Source organism: Globicephala melas, chromosome 1 (genome assembly GCF_963455315.2).
Source record: "Globicephala melas chromosome 1, mGloMel1.2, whole genome shotgun sequence".
Lineage (NCBI taxonomy): Eukaryota > Metazoa > Chordata > Mammalia > Artiodactyla > Delphinidae > Globicephala > Globicephala melas.
Genome location: NC_083314.1, coordinates 42203558 through 42223337, shown reverse-complemented (window position 1 = coordinate 42223337; position 19780 = coordinate 42203558). Strand labels below are relative to the sequence as shown.

Genomic DNA, 19780 nt, shown 5'->3' with positions numbered 1-19780 from the left:
TGGAGCTGGCATTCACACCCAGGTTATCTGCTTTCAGAGTCCATGACCTTACCCATGACCCTGTACTGTCCATCTGAAATGTTGTGGATGTGCTAACAATGTTGCTGATAATTAATTATTTGTAGTTTAATCAATTTTTGAATGCTCTGAAAGATTTTTAGGAGACCTCCATTTCAACACTTGGAAATAGCTAAGCTATAGGAGAACACTTGAATTCTGATAGTTAGAAACATTAACCGTAAGGTCAAAGTTGATATGAAGTAGAAAACCCCTGTACGTGTTTGGAAACTGAAGAAGAAGAGGTGGCAGTCGTGCCGATGAGCTCTCTGTTCTGCTGGGAGAGGATGGTATTCCCTGCCCATGGGGAGCTGGCACCGGCAGCAATTATATCAGAGTCACTCTCAACACTCAGCTGCTTGCTAAGAATTAAATTGCTGGAACCAGACCTAGTGAGTTTCATGTTACCATGGTTTGGATGAGGCAGGCACACTAGTGTGATATATTTAGTCTTCAGAAACAGTTAAATCTAAGTTTAGCTTTCTTACCAAAATGATAATGTACGTCGGTGTTACTTGTGGTTATTTGCTCCATCTCCCAAGTAAAGAATCGCACACCTCTTTATTCTCTTAAGTACAGCCAACCTCCTACCCCGGTTATGGAGTGACTCACGTGGGGTTCACTTGCAACGAGCCGAGAGCCGCTAGTGCCTCTGCTGCCCTCTAGAGGCGTGTCAGATGATGACAGCTCATCTCTGAACCTTTCCCCTGGGTTGCACACAGAGGCCACCCTTACTCTCCTTTCTGAATCTCCAACCAATGCCGTTTGTCAAGAGGGGATGAGGTAAAAAAGACTCTGAACTTCCAGAAACAATAATGGGACAATTAAATTCTAAGCTAGGCCTTTCATAGTTTTCCTGTGTCCCCCTCTCAGCAACTAAATAGAAATCAGTCCAGATTTTTTGAAAACTAAGTAGAGCTAACCCAGAACATTTGCCAAATGCCAGGTACTATTTAAGTGCTTCCCATACACTAACCTATTTAATCTACATAACGCTATGAGTAATATGATCATCTCCATCTAATAGGGGAGCTGAAGCAAAAAACTATTAAATATTTGTCACAGTACATGAGTGGTAGAGCTGGATTTAAATCCAGGTGTGTCTGGCTGCATGGGCTAGGCTTGTAACCACTTCATTGAACTGCCACTTTTATAGCTATTAAAGTATCCATCAAGAGCCTAATTTTAAGGGAGAGGTTTTGCTGAAAATCTTTAACCTGAATCTAGTAATGAGGAAGTGACTGGCTTGGACACTTTTGAAATGTCAATGACATCACAGACAGAAAAAGAAGGAGGAGAGGCAGAGGAGGAAAGAGAAGGCGAGAGGGAGGAGGAATTATTTTAAAGATATGGCATCTAAATATAATGCAGAGTCTATGGTTATATCCTAAATATAAAAAACAAGACTACAAACAACATTACTGGGAAATTGAGGAAATTTCGATATGGACTATATTGGGTAAAAATATTATATTAATGTTAAATTCCTTGAGTATGATTCATTTATTGTGGTGATATAGGATATGTTCTTGTTCTTAAGTGATGCTCAATGAAGTATTTAGGGTGAAATATCATCATATCAGCAAATTGCTATCAAAAGTTTCAGGAAAAAAATTAAAATATGTACGAGAAAGAAAGAAAGCAAATGTGGCAAAATATTAAAAATTGACAACAATAAAGGGGTATATACTATTTTTAAAACTTTTTTGTAGGTTTAGAATTGGGAGAGTAAAAATTAGAGGAGAAATAAACTTCATCTCAAGGTAAAAGCCAGCCAAGGATATAGCCAATATATCTGCCTGGACTGAGTTAGGACAAATGAGAGAAGTGTGCTGGGGTTGGAACCCATAGGCAAGCTTTGAAATCTGTAGACATGTGTTATGTGTGGGTGTATGAGGTGTGAAAGCTTATTTATTAATGAGTTTCTATTAGTACTAGTATTACATGCATCAGTATGTATTTTCAAAAAAATTCATGTTTCCATGCAATGGAAAATAGATAAAGTGAATTGTAAAGTCCTTTATAAAACTAAAAAAGGTCTAATTTCAGTCTTAGGATTGTTCCATTTTTGTCTCCAACAAGTAAGGCATGTATAGTAGTCTATGTTTCCTATTTATTTGTTCAGGAAATATGTATTGCATGTTCATGATCTTCCAGGCACTGATCAAGGTGTTTGAGATACACAAGTGGACAAACCAAGATCCCTAAATGCATGGCGTGTATCTTCTGACAGGAGAGAGAGACAATAAGCATGATAACTAAGTAAAGTGCAGAGAATGTTAGACAGTGATAGTGCCAAGGAAAAGTAGAAAAATAGAACAGTGTGGCAGGAAATTGGAACAGGTGGTTGCAGAGAAGAGGGTTGCAATTTTGAAGAGGCTCCCCAGGGTGGGTTTCATTCAAATATGACCTCACACTGAGCTGGAAGGAAAGTGGAAGAAAGGGAAGAAAGACCATCAAAGGTGAGGGTGTGCCTGGTGTTGCTGGAGCTGAGTGATCAAGGGGGAATTCATAGAAGGATATGAAGTCAGAGAGGGAGTAGAGGGCTATTCATAGTGGTCATTATGAAGGTGCTGGTTTTCATGCTGAGTAAAAATAGGAAGCCATGGATGATTTTGAGCTGAGAATTGACATGACGTGACTTAACATTGAAAAGGATCTGTCTTGTAAGTTATGAGACAAAGGTGGGAGACGGTCCCCAATTAGGAGGCTATTGCAATGATCCAAGCAAGAAGTGACAGTGACTCCACATAGGCAAATGGAATTGGTGGTGGAGAGATGTGATCCAATTCTGGGTATGTTTTGATGGTAGAGCCAACAGGAGAGATTTGCTGATAAATTAGATGTTGTGTTTGGGAGAAAGAGATGAGTCAAGGGTGACTCAGTGTTCTGTCCTGAGTAACTGGAAAAATGAAGTTGCCTTGCACTGAACTAGGGAAGACGAAAGTCAGACAGATTTTGAGGGGAAGAGCAAGAGTTGAGTTTGGGTCATGCTGAGTTTAAATGATTAGACATCCAGATGGAGATGCCAAAAAAGTATTTGGAGATAGAAGTTGTGAGATTGGAGAGAGGTCGGGGGTGGGGATTTAAAACTGCTCATAATTGGTGTACAAATGTTATTTAAAGCCATGAGCCTGGGTATGATCACCAAGACAGTGAGTGTGAATAGAGAAGAGAAGAATATTACGGACTGTGCCTTGGAATTATTCTGTTTTATGTGTTTATACTTGTTTTGTTTCTCATTTTGTTTAGAAAAATATTACACTGCCCAAAATAAAAGGGAAAATTGACAGTTACCTAAATTACTGAAGGCAGTCCATCAAATAATCACATTTGCAAAGTATATTAATTTTCATCAATTATCTTGTTTGATTTTCTATAAATGTCTGCATTATTCAGATACTAGGACAGCTACAATTTGAGCTGCTTTAGACTAGTGTTATTTAATCAATAATGTATTCATCTTTAGGGCAGTAAAGTTCAAAAATGCTTTCAAGTAAACCTTGAGGTGGAGTAATCCTCATCTGTATTTATTTTCTGAATTTAAATAAAATGTTTTGTTGGAATATGATTATCGTTTCCTCACTTTCTAATGCTTATGACTTGACAGTTCTCATTTTGATGATATAGTAAATGTCTTCTAAAAGTTTTGCCTGAGCGGAGCTACTACTAATCAAGGAGAGAGAGAGAGAGAGAGAGAGAGAGAGAGAAGGAAATGCTGTCTCCAGGCAAAGATAAAAATATGTAAACATATTTGTTGTTTTATCTAATAAAGACAATTCATGAAGATGAAGAGTTCACTCAACTGCAAATAAGCCCATGGCATAAATGCATTCTGTCAAGATCTGAATTTTAATGTCAGAACTATTTTTATACTCTTTTATAGTTAATTGGGTAAATATGGGCAAGCTCAGGAGCATTTTTTTTTTCATAGTGAACTGTATAATAGTGGTTAGGCAATCTAGAAAATATAGGCATGTGATAAGATAAAGAAAAACCCAAACTCAACCAACTTTAAAGATAAGGGAGTTTACTGACTCGTATATAATAGAAAATATGGAGGTAGTCAGGCTTCTGGGTTTGTTTATCAAAACTCTAATATTGGGGTTTTTCTTGCCTCTCTGCTCTGCCATCTAATATATTGTCTTCAACCCAAAGCTGGCTTTGACAGGCTTAGAGAGGCTGCCATGATAGCTCGGCTATTTGCTTTCTTGAAAATGCCTCAGGAGAAGGAATGCCTTCTTCGGTTAGTAGGCAAGTCATCTGAGCTTAGTGTCAATCCTTGTGACCAGCAGAATGCCATGTGAGGATGGTGTTAAGGCCCAGGTCACTCCATGACCCAGGGATCGGATTCCCTTGACTCGCTTACATCTTTGGAGATGTCAAAGGGTCAATGCCCTTTGAAGCACGTGGGCTGCTACACAGCAGGGGTGGAGTGGCATGTTGTTGGGGAGACAGCCATCACAGAAGATCTACGGGCCTGAATCATGCAGAGATCCAAACTCGACCGATGTTCCACTTTGATTTATCGTTGAGACTCGGCTTCCTAACCTTGACTATATTGCTCTCGCTCAGGGCCTTTTTCCACTTGGTAGTGACAGAAAACCGACTATATCTAGTTATGAAAAAAAATTAACTAAAACTCAGGAGACATAGACAAGAGGAAAAACTTTTCCTTTTCCTCATCTGCTAGTCAATATAAACAGTCAATGTCTTGCTGCATCTCTAGAGAATGTCTTTGTTGCATGTATAATGTCCTTGTTTTTTCTGTTACCAGAGCAACAGATACATAAAATCCTTTTTATATGAACATTTCTCTGTCACTGATGTTTTTTAACAAATTTTTATAAGAGAAGCTTATTTCTAACACCTTCAAGTTTCATTATATGGGTGTTTCGGAGAAAGACATCATATTTATGTCACAGTTTAATGGGAGAGAGGAGACTTCAACTAGTTGATGAATTGAACATATGTGATTACCACAGCTTCCTCCAAAAATGATACTAAAATGAAAATAAAGGTGTTTTTAAAGGCATAGATCATCAAGGACAAAGAGAACATGAGAGCAGATAACAACAATGACGCAATGTTGGAAGTTAGAAAGGCAACGCACAGGTATTAGACCATGAAAACTGAAAGCTTGCGGTGGAAAAAAGCACAGAAGCAACTGGATTTGAACTTCCAAACCACAAAAGGTGCAGGAGCTGGCAGTACAAGGTGTCTTTGAAAGTTAAGGTATAGATGGGGCTGAGAACGGAATTGTTTGCAAGGCTGTTAAAGAATCAGTTAAGCCCCAGATCAGTATTCTCATACTGGCAATTGCTCCCCTTCTCCATTCCTCCACACCAAAATATGAAGGGAAGAGTTTTATTTTCTGAAAAGGTGAACCCAAGGAGCTCTGGACTGGAGGACACCAGCACAGCTGAGGGGAGGGGTAACCTCTAAAATCAGATGATTAGAATGATCATAAAAAAGGAGAGAATCTCAACTTTATCCCCTCAACAGGGGATAAATGCCAGGAGCCAGGCAGGAAATTGGAAGTCCTTTCTCTGAGGAATCTGACTAGCCCAAGAGCACAGACTCAAAAGTATTTATAGCATCCAGTAATGAAAAGACCAAGAAAATTATCTTAGATTGAAGTCCATCATTCATGAAGCCTCGCTCTCTTACAACTTCCAATTTGTTTTTTTTTTTTCGTTCTCCATCATAAGGTATGAACAGATACATTTGAGGAAAACTTCTAACAGGAAAGACAGACCAAATAACTGAAAAAGAAATGTGGAGGAAATAGAGACCATGTGTAGAGAAGAAAGCTGTGAGGAGAAAAATTAGTCTCAGAAATATGAGAAGTTATTATACCTATGAAATAAGAACATGATGCTATAAAAAAATTCAGAAACTATAAAAGAATCCTTGAAATTAAAAATATGATTGCAGAAATAAAAAAATAAAGGGGAAAGATGAAATAGTGGAAATTTCTAATAAAGTAGAACAATTTGACAAAGACAAGACATAGAAATTTTTTTTTTAATTTAGAATATCCGTCTAGGAATTCCCATGTTTAAATAATAGGGGTTCCAGAAAGAGAAAATGAACAAACATAAGAAATAGAAATCAGCAGAGAAACATGAAATTTTCTATTATTAACTGAATGAACCCACCAAGAGCCTCGCATAATGGATGAAAATAGATTTATCTACATTATGAGAGATCACCCTAAAGTTTTAGTACACTGGAGACAAAGAGAAAACCATAAAGCTTCCAGAGGGAGTGGAAGGTGGGGACCAAGTCACATACAAAGAAGGTCAGAATAGCATTTGAGTTAATAATAAACCGGAAGTTAGAAGAGAATGGAATAATGTAAAAAGTGTGAGGGCAAATGATTTCCAACCTGGAATTTTATATCCTGCCATACTATCATTCAGAGTAAAGATATTTTCTGACATAGAAGTTCTCAAAAAATATGAAGTCTATAAATCCTTTGCCCAGAACTAACTAGGGGATGTGGTATACCAAAATAAGGAAATAAATCAAAGGGAACGATATGTTATCTAGGACACATACTCAAGGAGAAAGAAGTTTCCTAGGAGGTTAGTGATGTAGGATCATAGGACATCAGCTGTGCAATAGACATCAGAACACCCAGTTCAGACTGCAACTAATCAGATGAAACTGGGAGTATTTCTGATCTTGATTTCTTTCAGAGATTTATACTTTTAGAGAACAATTTGTGGATGAATTTGTAATAAACATTTAGAAAACAATACAAATGAAAACAATGAAATAATAACTCTAAGGAAAACAAAATGTTCAAAAAAATAAATATCATCATAATTTATTACATTCCATATTTTGTTGACTCTAAGAGGCTATAAATTATAAAATCCACCAACATTTTAGACTACTAAGAAAGAAAAATCTCTGCAATCAAATGATGACACAATTACTTAGTGTTAGTCCTGTGTGAGGTATGAATCAATGACATTAGTCTCTTGTTGCTTTGAAATTTCTTCCTTCTGTATGGAGGGATTTGGTATATTTTCCTGTCTTCATTTGCATTACCGTGATAAGATACCTTCCCATATTCTTATTAATCAACATAACATGGTTTATCTACCTGTAGGCATCTTTTTTCTTAGATCTACACAAAGCACTAGGTTATGCTTTGCAAGAAAATATTGAATTGCTGTCATTCTTCCAATGACAGATATTTGCTTCACTAATAATAAATTTATGCTCCACTACTCTGGGTTTTTTTTTTTTTTTTTTTGCCTTTTTAGGTACACAATAACTTTTTGTTTTAATGTCAATTCATACTGTAATAGTTTGAAGATATTTTGTGTGGCAGTTAAACTCAGCATGTGTAGTTCCTCTCATGTACAATCTCAACTGAAGTGATGACATTATCAACAGCTTTGACCAGACTTGTGTATATACAGTGACAATTATTACAATAGCTGTCTGGCTAACCATAAATGAAAGACACATCCAGATTTCAGAGATGTTAAAATGTGAGAAAAAATTATTTAATAAAGTAGTTCAGCTGTGATTAGGATAAACATAGTAATAATACTATAAACACTGAATATAAACTAATCAAAAGTTAAGATGTAACTATATTGGAGGAATGGGGAAGGGAAAGTATATACATATGATGATATATATGATGGTGATGGGTGCATCATTGTTGGTAAAAAGCTAAATCCTGAAGTTTTATGGTGAGAAGGCAATTGTTTATGCCTAATCTTGAAAATTCATGACATACAAGTAAACGTTATTGAAAGATGATATTAACGTATATTAGCTCAAAGATTTGAGAGAGGTTGCCTCTGGATAGCAGTCCTGGGGTCAGAGGACTCTTTTTTTAAAAATAGTAAGGCTTTGAACTATGAATTTGAAATATTAGAATATGTATATATAACTTTGATAAATATAAAATTTAAATTTGAAATAAATCAGTGGCAACACAAGGATTGCTAACATAATTTTCCATTCTTAGTAAACTATTTTGAAGTTTACAAGTCTTATTGGACATTTAAAAAATCTCAAGAATAATTTTCTAGTGGCAGACATGATACACCAGATGTAACACACTGTACACTGTAGGCCAAGTCAGAAGCTGATTTTGCAAAACTGGATGAATACCTGCCTTGAAAACATAAATCATCTATACTCAGTTAACTAAAGAATTAGAAACTATCCTGAAAATGATGTCAGATCATAACATAAAAATGCTCGGTGGATATACATAATGTACCATCTAAGAAAAATATGCTCATTTCAGTTACTGTATTTAATGAAAACAGTAATAAACATTGCCTCTAATACTAAGAGTTATGCCGGCTCTAAAAGGCCTTAAAGGATGAGGCAGGCCATACTGTGCTTGCTTTGTTTGGTGAGTCCAGGCTGTATAATCTCTCTCTGCTGGCGGGGAGTTGACCTACAGTTAGAGGACAACCAGCTTTTCCTTCCTCAGTTCTACCACTTTTAGCAAATGTCATGCCATAAAAGGGAACCAGGTGAAAACACTGATCCATTCCTGTTACTAGGAAAAGTAACCTGAAATGTCAACCACATGTTCAAGTAATCACACATGATTTATTATTTAAAGCCCTTAAATTGTACACAGGTCAAGTCATTACCTCAGTGGTTTTCACCTTTTGATATACACTGCAACAGTCTGAGGTTTTTTATTATCAAATTCATGTTTCCCACACCCTATCCCTTGATGTTTTGCTCAACCTGTCTACAATCTATATTTTTTGAAAACTACATTAAATGCAGGTTCCACTGTCAACCAAAGATGAAAAAGACTGGTTTATATGATAATTAAACTCTTCAATGAAACATTTCTGACATGACCAATTTACCTTAAAATCTATCTGAATTCTAGACCACTACTCTAGGGTCTTTGGGAGGGAAATGTCAGAGATATACCCTGTTAGCTTACCAAGCCATGGGCTACTTGTTTTGACAGTATTTCATTGTTTTAAGGAAAATAACTTGTTATAGTCTATTTTAATCATCTTCATTGTTTTCCCTTTTTAAGAGGTTTTACTGAATTATTTATTCTATATCCCTCAAAGCATGGGGAACAGGGAGATCCATGTCTTAGGACATGACATATGAAAAACATAGGTAATAAATTACGTTACCACCACTTTTCAATATCTCATTTTCCCCTTTGGCTTTCCCTCATTTATAGGTAGGATCAATGCCCACCATATGTAGTCATTTTCCAAAGATACTGTACAATTTCAGAATCTCATTTTTTTTTGTAGATTTTTAAATCCCCTGAACTCATTTCTTCCCTGTTCATTCAGAGTACAGTGGGTAAAAAAGTCCAAAGGAAATATAGATTACAGGTAGATTTCTTCTCCTTTGCTCGCCTCTCATTTTGTTTTCTATTATTCATGACGAAAGGTAATAGGGAAATGGGTGATGGGAATGAAGGCAAGGGAGCAAACCCTGGAAAGTTTTGATGGACTTTGTTGGGTAGGAAATTTTTTAACAGAATCTCCCCAGCAGGTCTTGGTGAATCGCCTGCCTTTGACATGGTTGGGAGGCTACGAGATGAAACTGGTTCCACGTGAAGTGAGGAACAGCTGAGTGACTCACAAGCTGGCAGGGCTGACTTGGAAGGTGCTGCCTTCATGGTGGAGCTACTCAGCGGGGCCCTCGCGGCCTTCCGATGGGCCACCTGCGAGTCTTCTTTCTGTTTTCATTGCCGGGCCTGGACAGAGACCTAGACTCCAGGCTCCAAACCACTTTCCCAAGCTTTAGAAACCAAAGTCTTTCTTGGGCTGGGTTTGATCCCATCTTTTCCTAGATATATTCTTTAATTCACACACATGCGTATCCTTTCCTTTCCAGTGAACATGATGAAGGCGAGAGAAAGGAAGGTGATGGATCCCAGAGAACAGACAGATTCTTTTATCTCAAGTCGCTTTGCTTCTATGGTTCATGGGACTTTGGTTTTGGAGTCTCAGCCCAATTTTAACGTTCAAGCTGCCTATTACTGGTGGAAAAGGGGGGCAAAAAAGAGCCGCTTCCCTGTCTCTTTGCCTTAATCTACTGTGCACGTGGAAGTGTATGCGGCTGACCCAAACCTCGCTGACATGTCAGCGTGCAGCCGCTGGGCGAGGGGCGTTTGATTTATAAATGGAATGTATAATAGGCACGATGCCTTCTGAGCCGAACGTTCATGGAAAAATCACATGCCGCTCACATGAGGGACCAAGATCTTTTTTTATTATTTTAATGAATTGAGTTTTTTCAGTGCACCAGGGAGATAAGAAGATACCTGCCAATAACCCTCTGATTGTGTCCTTGGCCAATGGGTGGGCTTCAACACGGGTACTCCTCTCCTCAATTGGGTTTGTGTGTTAAGTCAAGGTTTAGCTTTGGATTTGAAGCTCTCGCTCAAACAAAGCCACAGACACTCGGACGGTGGAAACCATCGCATAATTCTCCTCTTTGTTTCTTTAAAGAGCACGGGGTTGGTTAAAAAAAAAAAAAAAATCCGTTTTGGGAAGACTCGGTCTGGGGATAATGATAGTGAAGATGAGAAAAGACAGCAGGTTGTAAGTTCTGGCCTAAGTTCGGAAAGAGGCAAAAAAAGGTTGAAAAGGTAATAAACTACAGCAAGGCCAACAGATCAACCAATATGAGAAAAACCAACAGGTAACAAGGGGCCTCTGGAGCTTCTGAAGAATAGGGATCAGTAGGAAAGCATTTTGAATGAGAAATAAAATGCTCCTTCCTGTCAGGGAGGAAGGGAGGTGTCTGGTGCTTGAGAAATGGAAAAAAAATGCAGTTAAAACCCAGATATGAATAAAGATCAGGTGAGAGAGGATGTCACCCTGTGGCCTTTGGAACTGTATTTCTGCTGCCTCCCCAAATTGTTTTTTTTTTTTCCTGGAACAAAGGAACAATGTTGTGGAAAAGTGGGTGCCAGATACTTTAGGAAAACAAGACACAGTGAAGCGGATAAAGGAGACAAAGACAATTGCAGTCCTAGGCAGTAAACTGAAGGCAGCTGAGGCCTGACACAAAAGGTGAACATTTGGAGCCAGCAAGATGACTGAACCATGGGAAGGAAGGAGGGAAAGATGATTCACAATAGCATTTGAAAGACATTGGCTTGAATATTTATTACTGCTTGGCCTTGGGGAACTGCCTTTGTTCGGCGAGCCATTTCCCAGTTTTAAGGCAATAAACAGGAAAAGAGCTTGAAAGATGGCCACGGATGCTTGGTACGTCGTGTTGTAGAGCGAAGTTGAGATAAGACCTTGGCTCTGAGAGAGTGACGGATGGAGGAATCGTCACTGAGGAAGCTCCTCCATCTCCACACTCTGACTCTAGGGGGGAATGCATGATTAAACTGCTATGAAAAGGGGCTGCCCTGGTGGCGCAGTGGTTGAGAGTCCGCCTGCCGATGCAGGGGACGCGGGTTTGTGACCCGGTCCGGGAGAATCCCACGTGCCGCGGAGCGGCTGGGCCCGTGAGCCATGGCTGCTGAGCCTGCGCGTCTGGAGCCTGTGCTCCGCAATGGGAGAGGCCACAGCAGTGAAAGGCCCACGTACCGCAAACAAAAACAAAAACAAAAACAAAAACTGCTATGAAAAGGATTCCTTGTCATGAGGCTAAACTTTCCACCACATCCTAGTCTGGGGTAATTTCATTTATGTTTAATTCATCTTGAATACAGACAAGAATAAAGAAGTGAGCAAAGTCAACTGTAGGGTAACTGAACCTCATAAACCTATAAGTCATTCACCTCTGGGGAGCCTGAAGTCCATATTTGTATCTATATTCCTTCATGAAAACAAGCACATTGGGCAATTTTAAGTGAGACTTACGGTCCATCCCTCTCAAGATTTTTCGTAGAAAATGGAACACAAGGATAATTTGTAGAAGAGGGTGATCATTGTCTTTTGGGATGCTGTTCTCAAAATGTTAGCATTGTACCCCAAAATATAATATCCCTAAGGCTCCCTTACTGAGCATTATGGTTCTGTCAACATGCAATTTCCCTTCTATCATTTGTTCTTAACAATAAAATGGATTTTTCCTAAGCCAGTCAGGGACCTACTCATATAACTACTTGGTCAGAGTTTATTCCGGCATAGAAAAGTCACTTGAAACTCTGGAGTTGCTGTTTAAGCATTTATTAGGAAAATTCTGCCCCACATGGAAAACAAGAGCATCTAAAGATAAATGAAAAAAATCCAAAAGTTAGTTGGCTCTCAATCCTATGGAGTTGAGACACTGTGCCAAATGGCACAAGAAAAGACGTAGAAGAGTGAGAAGCAAACTTGGGTGACAGAACTGTCTGAGGCATCGGTGAGCCCGAGCCGGCTCAGCAGTGTTTCTGTGTGGTTAGCGGAAAATGAACGGCCTTCCTAATCTTCCAGAGCACTCTCTTAGGGAGTAAATGCATCCGCACTAGCCACGGGAATGGAAAGGTGACTCAAGGGCTGGCCAGCTCAATACCCAAAGCAGCATAGTTTCCACAGTGGAGCCTGTTAGTAGAAATGGGGCAGTTGAGATGACGGTACTGAGCAGAAGCATTGATTTGTTGTTGGAAAGACATCCATGTTCAGAATCTCAACACGTACCGAGATGGTTGTTCCCGTATGTCCTCTGCAGAGGACAGCAGGCAGAGGCAGCAGAACAGTTCTGGAGAGGTTGAAGCCTACAGTCTCTTCATTTGCCCTTCTCTGTGTTGATGAGCAAGTCTATTTACAAAGGTCAACTGGGGTAAGACCACGGTGGTTTCTGGCTGGTTAGTTCAGTGGCTATACAGAAGTCATTTATCAATCTTCTGAAATTGGCGATATGGATGTCTTAGGTGTTCTGTTACATGTTAAAACGGTTACCACAATTTCCTGCAAAGGAAAAGCAGTGCAGAGCTATTTGCTTTACATAGAATTCCAGGGTCCAAATGCAGAGAAGCCATAATTACACATTATATCTCCCTAACATTCACTGTGTGCAAATGCTTTTAAAATGTGTTAACTCATTTAATAACTAGAGGGTGATTATTTGCTTTGACAAGGTAAGATGATTGAGAGCAAAGTTCACATCTTGTTTGTCTTCATCCTATCATTGCCTAATATAGAGCAGAGCACATGGTGGGAATGTGATAAATGTTTGTTGAATAATGAAAACTCTTCATTTTATTTCAGGAGAGATTCAAATGTCTCATTAGCAATTCATTTAGTTTCTCTGTTTCTCATATAAAAAAATAAGATGTTTGGACTCAATTTGTCCACCTTGGCTGGATATCAGATCAACTCTGGGCTTTTCAAATGAATTCACTCCCAGGCTGCTGCCCCGTACACATAATCAGATCTCTAGTTGTGGGTCCAGCAAAAGCAGGTTTGAGAACCAGTGGACTAGATGAGCTCTGAAGACCCTTCCGTCTTCAAGAATCTTTAAGGTAAAAAGCTCCTTTAATACTTTTAAGTGTTTACTTAGCATTAACTCGCTGATAGCTAAGTAAGGACGTGGGAGTTTTCAAGACTTTACCTGTTAGAAGTACAGAGAATGCATCTTTGAAATGATCATGTAAGGCAAAAAAAATCATGCTTGGTTTACAATACTGTTTCATACACTTTTCAGAGGAAGCAGTGACTGTTGTTGTAATCGCTTGCATTTGTGTACTGTGTGGCTTTGCCTCATTATCTTGTGTGGTTTTTCACAATAATTCTCCCCATCCGCATTATGTTTGTCTTCTGAGACTCACACTGACAGGTCAGAGAGGAGAGAAGCAAAGGAGTAAAAACACAGAGCAGGGCTTCCCTGGTGGCGCAGTGGTTGAGAGGTCCGCCTGCCGATGCAGGGGACACGGGTTCGTGCCCCGGTCCGGGAAGATCCCACATGCCGCGGAGCGGCTGGGCCCGTGAGCCATGGCCGCTGAGCCTGTGCGTCTGGAGCCTGTGTTCCGCAACAGGAGAGGCCACAACAGTGAGAGGCCCGCGTACCGCAAAAAAATAGAAAATAAAAACACAGAGCAAAAAACTGTAAGAGGTAGCATATATGATCCTTCTGGTCATTATGGGATTCTCATATTGTTAGTCTTCTAGCTAATTGTAATGTGGAAATTTGTAGTTGTTCATCTTACCTGAATGAGCCACGTTTACCCAGCTGCTTTCTTGCCATCATTGATAATGAGATGGTGACTTCTGTCCTTCTTAAATAGGAAAATTTGGAGTCACACTAGATTGTTTTCACCACAGGGACACTGCTGGGCCTTCTGGGCAGTTGTGACAGGTAGAGGGCAAGATTGCAGACAGCACCTGATAAAGTCACATGGGATGGAAATTACTATTAATGAAGATTTTTAAAAATATACAATCTAAGATGAAAATGCCAGTTTTTCCTTTCTTTATATATATAAATTAATTAATTAATTTATTTATTTATTTTTGGCTGCATTGGGTCTTCGTTGCTGCACGCAGGCTTTCTCTAGTTGAGGTGAGCGGGGGCTACTCTTCATTTGTGGTGCGTGGGCTTCTCATTGCGGTGGCTTCTCTTGTTGCGGAGCACGGGCTCCAGGCGCCCGGGCTTCAGTAATTGTGGCACATGGACTCTAGAGTACAGACTCAGTAGTTGTGGTGCACAGGCTCAGTTGGCTCTGCAGCATGTGGGATCTTCCTGGACCAGGGCTCGAACCTGTGTTCTCTGCATTGGCAGGCGGATTCTTAACTGCTGAGTCACCAGGGAAGTCACTTTCCTTTCTTTTTAAATGAATATAGTGTGGACCACTGTGGATTTAAAACCACATTAAATAAAAAATAAAAACTAGCAAGGAGCTACAGCCAAGAAAACAGGAAACAGAAGGGTTTTTTGTTTTTGTTTTAAATTGGGGCAACAGTTTTTGTCACTGATGGCAAGATCAGGTGAGGATATTTCTGAAGGAAAGATGAAGGTTTGGGGGGATATTCCCAGAGGTAATTAATCAGACCTTGTCTTGGACAGTTATGGGGTGTGTGTGTGTGTGTGTGTGCATGCGTATGTTTGGGGGACAGCAGCTGAGCTGAGGAGAGAGGGTGATCAGTCTTTCTTAAAACTCACATAGCTTCACAGGAGGAGGAAAGGGTTACATAATCACTTTGGCTAGATGTACCCAAGGAAAATTCCCAGGCAGCCCTAAGGCAACTGAAGTAAGCTCTTTCCCCTTTATTCTCTGTAGATACGGTTTTATGGAGAAGTGTTCTGAAAGCCACAGGCTGTGGGCAGGTGGACATGAGCCTCTTGGAGGTCTGGAGGAGAGCAGCATCGTCCTGGAGGTGGAAGAGGATGTCATGGATGGATGAGAGAAACAAAAGGCCTCCTGGAGCCCATGGAGAACATTCTTGGAGAAGAAACCCAGATTCATGAAATAACCTTTGAATTGTAAATAGCACACACTCAATTACAACCATATGAAAATATCTATGTCTACACTAACACAGTGGTGGAACTTTAGAATGGTATAAAAAATTTCAAATTTCTTGTGTGTGTGTGTGTGTGTGTATGTGTACATGTACAAAGATCTTAAAATTTTAAGTTCTTTTTAAAAAGAACATAAACAACCAAAGAATCAGAGAGTTCATTCATTCATTCAGCAAATATTGATTGAGAACCTATTATGTGCCGGGCACTTTCCCAGCTTTTGGGCAGGCAGCAGTGCCCAAGCTCCCTGTTCTGTCTCATCTAGGCAGACACACCAGCTTCTCCCAGGTGGGTCCTCAGCCCTGACCACAGAAAGCCTGGAGACACACGCTGTTGCCACAGAGCTGAGGCCCACAGACATGTCCGCAGCCGACTTCCTGCACTCTTCCTCTGAGTGCAGTGTGAATGAATGAAGGGAAGCCAACACGTTGTTTTTATAGATATATATTTTTTCAGGCTGTCCTTGGGAAAAGTCCTCTTTTCTAATGTAAATTAGCTTGTTTACCTTCAGGAAATAGAAATAGTCATAATCCTTCCCCTTTGACATCACTTTGAATTACTAATGTGGTTCCATGCCCGGGCAATAATGCTTTAATTTCCCTCATGCAGAGCTATCACTTTGGGAAGTGTATTTCTCCTCCCATAACACCAGGGGCAGCTAGAGAACAGTCCAAATGTGAAGTCACAAGGAACCCAATTGAAGGGACTCTGAATGGTTTATCTTCTGCACTAATCTCTCTCTCTCTCTCTCTACGCACACACACATTTTCCTTGAAGTTGACATGAGGGTTTAGTGTCTATGGTAAAGATTTTGATTTCCTAGGGTTAAGCTTTATAGATTTGAAAAACCTAAAATGTGGCAAACATTAAGACAGCAAGACATTAAAAAAAGATGCTGGGGCTATGCCTGCAATATTTCTTCAAGTGTTTAGATCATCTGCATCAAAATCACCTGGACAGGTTGATTAAAGTGCAGATTCTTAGACACACTCCAGACCTGAGGAATCAGTAGCTCGGGGACGGGTTGGCGAGTGGGCAGGGAGTTCTAAGCAATCTTCAGCTTCAATAAGCAACATGGGAAATTCTGGTTCACCCTCTATTTTATCATCTACATAATGCTTTAGGGCATGAAACAAGAATGCTCTGATACCTATTTCCAGGCATAGTTTATCATCAGCCAAGAACTACTGCATCTTTTGATGCCGCCTTTAAGGCTGGTCCTTGACATCGAAGCTGCTGTTCATTGGAGAGCCATAGTTCACTTGGTTTGTACGTTGGCGGTGAGGGGAGGTCTAGCATTTTCTCAAGGTCAAAGAGGCCCTAGACATTTGTGGGGTGACTAAGAACTTAGACCCATGTTACCTTGGGGAAATTCTGCATGGGTGGTTTTTCTGTTCTGATCTGATTGGCCCTGTTGGCCATGTAGACAATTCCTAATTAAACAGGGGCTTTTCTTATTTATAGGCAGCAAGTCAAAATCTCCAAACATTTTCTTGTACAACTTTAGACCCAGTTTCTATTTAAAATTATTTAAAAGTCTATAGAAGAGAGTGTTAGAGGTCTAAACTAAGATTTCTGAAGGTATGGTGTTATAATTACTCCACAGAATTCTCATTTTGCATAAACCAATCCACACTGGCGTTGAGACACTGGAAGAAGGCCTGCAAGCTTACCTTTGGCTTCCATCTGTCCACTTCCTTCCCAGGTTTCCTTGCATACTTTTCCTTTTCTCACTGTTTTTCCTTTTCTCTTGTTCAAATGATCGCCATTCTGATTTGCAAATTCTTTTTTACATCTTTATGTGTTTTCTCACTTTCCCCTCTTCCAGGCTTTTACCAGTTCTCAAAAAAGGAGCTTCTGGGGATATTTCTAAAAACCATGGAGAAGAGGCCTGACTATAGGGTTGTCTTCTTTTCCATGATCTTCTGCCCCTATAGCCTCCCTGAATAGAGGAACACAAATGAATGAATCAGACCCAAATGTCATCCCAGGATAATCCACCCAGGGAGTTCCTAGATCACTACAATTGATTGATGATAATTTCGATGATGGTAATGGTGATGATGGTAAGTGTTTATTACCCCATCACGTCTGCCTAATGCCACCAGAGCCTCCCGCTAAATGTCATAGATTTTGGGTTCAGTTCTTTAGCAATGGTGCTCTGGTATCCAAAATGGCAGCAATAAGTCAGTGATGGTTATTCATTTCCCAATGTGCACAACATTATTATCCCATGAGAGATGGGAGGGAGGAAGTAGTACAATAAATATAAGACAGCTTGATAGAAAGCTGGAATAGAAATGCTCCAAAGAACATTTATGAATGAATGAGTCTAAATGCAATCTCCATAAATAACAATGGTCTGGAGGAAAAAAACAAAGGAAAGATTTACACCATTTAGATGTACGGGATTAGGAATTGAATAAATTAGCCTATTAATATTGTAACATCATAAAACAGAAAGTGCTCAATGAATATTTGATGACTAACTTACTGAAAAGTTTGTTTTTGTTTTCCTCATTAAAATGTGTGAATAAACAAAGCTAAAAATATGTTGCTCTCGGTGATTTCCCTGGTGGTGCAGTGGATAAGACTCTGCACTCACAATGCCGGGAGCCTGGAGTCGATCCCTGGTCACGGAACTAGATCCCACATGCATGCCACAACTAAGGAGCCAGGGAGCACCAACTAAGACCTGGTGCAACCAAATTAAAAAAAAAATCAATATTAAAAAAATATATACATACTGCTCTCCATGTGGGAAAGCTGTGGTCACTAAGAATTAATCTGTTTCCAATATTTCCGCAAGTTATCAGCTACTCTTTAAGGACTCAAGGGATTGTTGACATTAACCAGGATTTCTAGGAAATCAAGACTGGATTCAAACTGAGAGATGTAAGATTTTATGAACCTAAAGATTTAAAAGGCATTAAAATAAATGTTGACTAATCCCTTAGGGAAATGTCTAGGATTAGATTATGCTCCTATGATAAATCAGAAATTCTCAAGAAAATAGATAAAACACCATGCACATATTAAAATCTGTGTATTATCTGGAAAATGTGAGGAACAATACATTTATGTTGATATTTCGTAATACTTGTAATTCTTGTTTGCAAATTTTACTCAATTTTATTTAAATATAATATCATAGAATAATTCCATGAACACATTGGATAGTCTGTTGATTTTTAAGGGGGGAAATAATGCTTACCTCTGAAAGTATATAATCATGGAAGGACGCAGTGGCAAAGATCTTTATAAACTTTGTACAAAAAACCCTTCCTTTTCATAAGGGAAAATGAGGCTCAGAGGAGGATGAGATCTACTGTACATCATACCCATAGTTCTCAGCAAGTGGTCTTAGTGTGAGGCCCATAATTTATATCTTCTCCACAATCACCATCTTTGACAGATGGTTCTTCAAAAGGGAGAAGCAACCAGCTAAGCTGCCTCTTGAAACTTTTTCTGATTATTTTGTCACTTTATTGCTAAAAATGTGATAGAAGAGGAAGAATTAATTCCTTGCTGTAGAAAGAACCAACTGTTCACTGAAGCCCGCATGGAGTTTAAGAAAAAAAATAAGACCACATTGTAGCTACCAACTGACTCAAAAATAACAGTAATGATAACTGAAATGCATTGATTGTTTACTACGTGCTAAACAGTTTAAATGATTTTTATTTCATTCACTTTTTGAAAAACTAAATTTATTTATTTTGGGCTGTGTTGGGTCTTTGTTGCTGTGTGTGGGCTTTCTCTAGTTGTGGGGAGCAGGGGCTACTCTTCATTGTGGTGCGCAGGCTTCTCATTGCGGTGGCTTCTCTTGTTGCGGAGCACGGGCTCTAGGCACATGGGCTTCAGTAGTTCTGACACGTGGGCTCAGTAGTTGTGGCTCGTGGGCTCTAGAGCACAGGCTCAGTAGCTGTGGTGCATGGGCTTAGGTGCTCCACGGTATGTGGGATCTTCCTGGACCAGGGCTTGAACCTGTAGTCCCCTGCATTGGCAGGCAGTTTCTTAACCACTGAGCCACCAGGGAAGCCCTATTTCATTCACTTTTGAGAAGCATTATCTCATTTAAACCTCCTAATAACCTCATAACATATTATTATAGTTGTAATAATATGTGTTATTATACATTGTAGATGAGTAGATGGGTTAAGACAGGGTAAGTATAACTTGCCTCTGCTTTCATAGCTGATAGGCCAGAATTTGAAACCAGGCAGTCTGAGTCTGGATCCCTAACCAGGCTTTTTTAAAAAAATTTTTTTCCCCTTGCATA

The 19780-nt window shown here is 39.5% G+C and overlaps 1 long non-coding RNA gene across 1 annotated transcript in view; it reads left to right on the top strand.

Annotated features, from left to right (window-relative positions):
- Nucleotides 1–15479, top strand: part of LOC138842814 (uncharacterized) — a 29034-nt gene extending 13555 nt beyond the window's left edge. The window contains exon 3 of the long non-coding RNA XR_011377716.1: nt 15257–15479. This is a non-coding gene — a long non-coding RNA (uncharacterized lncRNA). The remainder of the gene's footprint in view (nt 1–15256) is intronic.
- The last annotated feature ends 4301 nt before the right edge of the window (nt 15480–19780 follow it).